Source organism: Lichenostomus cassidix, chromosome 7 (genome assembly GCF_008360975.1).
Source record: "Lichenostomus cassidix isolate B80296 chromosome 7, HeHo_3.0, whole genome shotgun sequence".
In the NCBI taxonomy this organism is placed as follows: domain Eukaryota; kingdom Metazoa; phylum Chordata; class Aves; order Passeriformes; family Meliphagidae; genus Lichenostomus; species Lichenostomus cassidix.
Genome location: NC_139488.1, coordinates 17,180,644 through 17,187,407, shown reverse-complemented (window position 1 = coordinate 17,187,407; position 6,764 = coordinate 17,180,644).

Sequence of the window (6,764 nt, the reverse complement as noted above, 5' to 3'; positions counted from 1 at the left end):
TATGTCTAAAATACATAGATTTCTAAAGTAAAGGGGAATCTCCTTGCCTGGGATTTTGTGAGTTCCCCTGGTTTACTGTTCAAATGTAACTATGGTGGAACTTGGTAGATGACCCTTTAGGCTCCACATGGTCATGTGGAAGGACTGTGAAGAAGGACTGTGCCTTTTTCAAAATCCTTGAAGGCTTTTCCCAGAAATTATTTTAACAAAATATTTGCTTCCTTCTTCTAAATATTCTATTATTTGCTCTCTGAAATAGTTTCTCTGAAATCTTTAGATTTTAAATGTAAGAAATTTTATAATTGCAATGCAAACACTGATTTTTGTAATGTCTGAGGTTGTCTACAGACTACATGATGATAATACCATGACAAGGCAAACATATGCATGTTATGAATGCCTAGATCATCATCAGCTTGTTTCATTGAAACATACTTTCAGTCATTAGGACAGTTCAGACCTGAATCTACCTTAAGCTCCAAGATAATTCCCAAATTTTTTATGCAGACTGTAAGGCAAGCATGAAGCTACAGGAGCCAGTCATCTTGGTCATAATTTTCAACTCCTTACCCATTAAATTCCTCCAGCCCAACTCCAAAAACACTACCTGTATGACATATTCCGTTAACGATTTTATTGATAGCATACATTTTTCATTTACTGACTTGCTGATATTCTTTGGCCAAGTCCTTTGAACTCTTGCTTCATGCAGCACCACCTGAGAAATCTCTGTTTTCCTATTTCAGAGAAACATACTGTCCATAAATCAGAAGGGTTTTAAAGCACTCTGATCATGGAAAAGATAGGCAAGTACAACTGATATCACCTGATGACATTTGCTTACTAGTTAGGGTATATTTATTTTTTAATTAAATTAGATATGAATCCTCATTTCATAATAGAATGATTTTTTACATCCACGTCCTGGTTTGAATGTCCAGTAACTGCTTGTACAAGATACACAGTCACGTGCATCAGCATAGCAGAAAGGAACAGCATACATCCTGCAGAGGTGCAAAATGCTTTTATTAACTTTGCAGTATCCACAACTTTTACATGGAGAGGTGCACATCCGGTGGCCAGATGTAACTGCAGTCAGCTGTGGCCACTCCAAGCTAGAAAAGAGTGTCTGAGCATCCTGCTCACTAATCCTTCCACTGCAGTGTCTGTGTGCTAGCTAGTTTCTTGGATAAGTGCTTCAACAGCTTCTTTTAGTCCTGGACTCCAGCTAATAATATAAACAGTGGCACAATTTTTAACAAGTTAGCACTGTAAGGAGTTATGGAAAAATGTACCAGGGAAAGCTACATTTATATGATATGTAAAATGGAGCACTAGAATTCCCCTCTTGCACATTTTACTCTAAATAAATTGAAGAGTTTTGTGGCGATTTAAAAAGTTTTTTTTTATTGTCGTCATGATGGAGATGCAGCGATTCTTTGAGGGAAGATACATACACATGGATATATTCACTGTGGATAAGTGAATAGAAAAATAAAAATTATGAAATAAATTTAGTTTGGTTTAGACCCTAAGGAGCCAAATTCAGCATCAGAATTATTATTATTATTATTATTATTATTATTATTATTATTATTATTATCATTATTAGAGAGGATCTAATTATTTTAGTTGTTTTTCTTTGTTTGTATTTTTGCTGTGGTGTGTTGTTGTTTACAGCTTCTCAGCCAGAAGAATATCCTGAAGGAAATTACTGTCAGAAGCCAAAAAAAGTATCCATAATTCATCCTAAAGCACTGTCAACTTAATTTTAAAGTAATTTTTGTCATGGTAAGTTTGCAAATCCATAAATCAAACCACAGGAAATAAAGGAATTACGTACCTCCATTTAAAATATTCTGTTATCCTAAAACTTCATTGTAAGCATAATTTTTGTTAATTTAAAACTTCAATTACTAGAAAGAGAAGAAAGAAACAAAATTGTGAACTGTATTGTGTACAACTGTATACATCTGTGTTGTGACTCCAGAGCCATCTCCTGAGCTATGGAGAAGTTTTTCTATATTTATAATAGCAGAAATTAATTTAGATTGTGTGTTTCTCTGAGCACAGTGAGGAGCACATGTGTATTTGTGAATTAGGCTCAGCCTGCTTAGGCCTGTAGAAGGCACAATGTACTGGGAGGTCAGCATTTGCAAGTGCTGTTCCCTGTGCAGATGTGCAGACACTCACGAGACGTCCTCAGTTTCCAAATGTTTCCAAACTGACCTCGTGTGTCTCAAGTAACAGCGCGGCTGATTCAAGTTCTTTAGCTCTACAAGACACATTAATAAGCAGGTGTGGAAGCCTTCTGTGGAGAATCACTGAAAATGTGGTGAAACCTGTGTCCCTGAGTGCAAGAACAGCAGCCTGGCAGCAAGTGCGATCATGGTGTTGTTTCTGCTCTTCTGCGCACTGGGGGAAATCATGCAGAATTCCTTGTCCCAGGACTCATTTTATTGCCACAGAAGGAGCAGAGCCCCAGTGTGTGTTCTGGCTCAGAACTGCCACCAGCAGCTACTGAATACAGCCACGTTCTGAATCTCAACACACCATGAAAATCCTCCTTTAATCAAATGCTCCCGGGGGAGCAAGAAATTCAAGATGCACTTCCAGTCTGGGCCAGTGCACAGCACTAGGTCAATACTTGGCATAAAGAGCTTTCTGCTTGTCACTGCAGTGTGGCAGTCAGGGCACACTTGTAACAAGCAAAACCAACAGGCAGCACATGAGGTAACAGGAGAACATGAGGGCAGCAAGAAAGAAGAGGCAAAGGTATAGGACTGAGTGGGGCACTGTGGTGGCTGGATTAGAAAGCATTTTGCTTCTCAGCTTGAACTGTTTAATTAAGGAATTTCACAGTAATTTTGACTAAGCTTAACGAGTAACAAATTCAGTGCTCTGGCTCACTAAAATCTTTCTTGCAGTCTAAATAAGCTGCAAAGCTCGGAGCTGGAGGAATTCAGTGCCTTAACAGCACTTTCTCTCCAGCCTGCGCTGTAGGTAAGTGCTGTCCTGTGGCAACCTTTTTAGGGTCAAGTGATTTAGAGAGCTTAGACGAGGCTGGGGTTCAGGATCCCTATATTCAGACACAATCCTGAGTAGCAGAGGCTGTGAGGAAATATTTTCTGACATTTACTAGAGGGGCAGGGGAGGGAAGGGAGGACTCAGCTCTAGAAGAGATAGTTGGTACAGCTAAACTAGAAGGAGGGGAAGGGCTTAGGAATATAATGAGGAGGTGGGGGAAATGACACTGGAATAAAAGGGTGAGTGTATGAGATACACACTCATCCTGGCCTTCCTCTGTTCAAAGCACTCCCTCCAAGGGTGGGTGCAAGACGTGAATAGAGGGGATGGATGTCAAAATATTTCCATAAGGAATATAGTGCAATAAATCAGAGAAAAAGGGCAGAATGGAGGCAAGGAGCAAACGGTAGGAGAATTATTTTAGTTCTAAGTGAATGATTATGTCTCCTGAGTGATTACATATCAGGATGGTGGTGTGTTGGGGAAGATTGTTCAGCTAGATAGGAAGGAGTGCTCAAATTGCAGTCATTGAACTGTAGTGCATGCAAGGGTGCAAATAAGGTAAGAAAAACAGACAAGTAAAAATCAAGCTGGAGTCAATGTGTCTTGGGCACTGCAATCCTTGGGAGTTAAGGTAACTATCATACAGGTGTAGGAAGAGTTTGCAGAGGAAGCTACTTTGAATACTTGCAGAACATAATCAGAGAGAGAGCTGATGAAGAAAATAACAGACTTAAAAATACTCTGAACATAACTTGCAAGTACTGAGTTAGGTACAAGATCAATAATTTCTTCCAAGTTTCTGCCAAAACAGAACCTCCAGCAAGAAATACCTGCAGTATGACATACCTGTAGAGTCAGCCCAGTACAGGGCTGGTGAAAGACAAGAGATACGACTCCAGTATATGGTATCCCATTCATTATAGTTCGGTGAATGGAAAGGGCTTTAGTAGAGTTGTTATGGTTGCTGGGGCATTAACACCTTGGGCAACATCAGGCGTTGAGATAGTTTCTATATTTCCTTCGTAGCTGTGCATCAGTCTTTACTCATGCTAGCACTTGTCCCTTTTTGACTCAAATAGATAACTTATATATTGAGACAGATGTTACTTTTATCCAGTTGTTCCTCAATGCTGAGGTTTGATCTTATGCCAATGATGATTGTACATGTATGACCAGGGACTTTTTATGTGGCCATAGAATTGCCAGACACTGCTGTCAGTTTTCTATTTAGCAATTATTGTAGCATACATGCACTCAGTGACTGGATCAAGACCTTTTTTTCCTGAAATAGGGACCTGGAATAATAAAGATTAAGTTTTAAATTTCTACTTACAGAAGCTAGTATATCTCAGAATTCACTCTTTTTTTTTTCTTTTTTTTATTTTTTTTTTTTTTTGTAAAAATAAGCAGCATCACTGGGAAAATTTATTTGTCCTTACTTCACCCAAAAGTCAAGGAGAAAAAAAAGATTATGATTCCTGCACTGTATCCAACAGTCCTTATTTTGCCTCCAAGAGGTTACTGGGAACTTACTGGGGAATTTCTGGTCATCTTTGCTCCATGTGGAGCAAGGTCAACAATTATTATGTGAGCCATTGCCAGTTACTCTTTCAGATGTTTATAATTACAGGTACATTGCTTTATTTATATGCTTGTATTTTATTTCCAGGTGTTCTATGAGAACATGGAACTGCATGTCACAGCACCTTTTTTCCATGGGTTAAAGGAGATTTTTCCAACACTCCCAGCTTCTGCTGCCCAGGTACCTTCTGCTGAAGCAATCCTTTGGTACTGAGGAGGGTCAGTCACACAGTGCTGGTTGGATTATGTGCTGCCTGTTAAATCCACAAGTATATGGGAATATAGCAAGGAAAAGAGAATAACAAAGCTTTGGTGGTTTGCTGTCCCTGACAGTGTAGTAAGTTGGAACAAACTGCAAAAACTCCAAGTTATTTTCCTCAGCAGTCCTGCCTTCAGGTACACCCAGAGCATAGGGACAGTGGTTGCCACTGCACGCCATTGCCCCCTTCCCCAGACTGGCTTTCTAGCCAAAGTTAATGATTCATAAGACTCTGCACTGATTTCACTCTGAGCTTCCACATTTGCATAAGTAAAAGCTTCTGCAGCTTCTGTAGGGAGATTCTTAGTGAAATTGCAGTACAAAACATTGATATCATGTAATTATGGTAGTTCATCTTAACTTAAATGAAATTGTTACTTTAAACTTGCTCTAAGTGGCTCACAATGTAACTTTTGTATGACACACCTACAAAACAAATGAGTTAATCACAATATGTGTCATTTTTAATTTTTCTCTTTCATTTTTCTTTCAGTCATTCTCTCTTTGTAATTAGCATGAAGACTACCCTTCAGTCAAAACTAGCCACCTGGAAAGTTTCAGCTTGTAATATGCAGCTTTTTTGTGAATTATGAATGTGCAAAAAAGAGACCTTTCTCCTTACACCCACTTCCTTGCATAATTCAAATATGAATGAATGAATTTTATTCAGGCTTGCCAAAAAAAAAAAAATCATATTTCAGCTGATAACAAGCATGAAAAATTTCAGATGAAAGGGATTTTTAAAAAAAAAAGAATATTCTGAGCATGGGAGAACAGCAGGTTAAGACAGAAGTCTCAGTGCAGCCTTTACTATAACAATTGCTATCAAGCAAATACTATATGCAAGCACTAAAGCTTGCTTTGTGCTGCCCTGGTGCACAGTAGCAGGGACAGAGCAGAATAAGAAAATCTGGTCCCTGTATGCAAACAGTAGGGCACAGCACTTGGCAGAATACAAGAAGAAGGTGAGCCTGCTTACTGTTCTGGCTTGCTAACCGTATTCCCGAGGTCTGTGGGTTAGTTGTCACCTCTAGCTCCAGTCAGATAGCAAAAGATACTTCAAACACTAGCAAAGGGCATGTTTTGGTCCTTTCCAGAGGAACATTTTACCAATTCCTTGCCTCCAAATACACTGTTCTATTAAATAAAATATTTGAAAGAACATGATGATTTAACAGGTCCAAAAGGGAATGGAATCAGTGCCAGGCTTTTTTCTGATTAACCATGTATTTTAAAAATATATATCTGTGAAGAAGGTATTATCTGCGCAAAGTAGAATGCGATTTGGGCTTGTGCCAGTACTACTTTGAAAATAAACTATCACAGTGAAGAAAAGTTACCATCTGGAACATTTCTGCATCACATTTTTTCTTGTTCCTAATAGTGCTTTGGTGACAAGTCCAGCTCTCCTTTTCTACCCAGAAAACAGGATTAAAACTCCCATTCATTTACTATGTGTTTATTTAAAAAATGCCCATTACAGTGGCTAAACAGTAGTTTTCTTAAGTATTGAATAGTAGTGAATACTTAAGTATTACCTTGCAGATTCATAGATCCACATTGATTAGAGGAGCAACAGACAGGATTTGCAAGTGGCAAGCCTGGACATAAAAAATCCCCTTCCAGTCTGACGTGAGTTGACTGTTACAAGTTGAGCTTGACAGCAAGTGACCAAAATTGAGTTGTCAGCATCCTCCTGCATAGTGGAAGAAGTTGTTGCTTTCTTGTGCAGATGCAAGAGTTTCTGTGGGAAAACAGAACATAATCATGGTTCTGAATGTCTCTGTGGATTGGTAATGTCTCTAATACATAGATCACTTGTGCAAATTCAGTCCCAGCTGGATGGGAAATTATTGAAAATGGTTGTTGTTTGATTGATATAAAATGAGTTGTC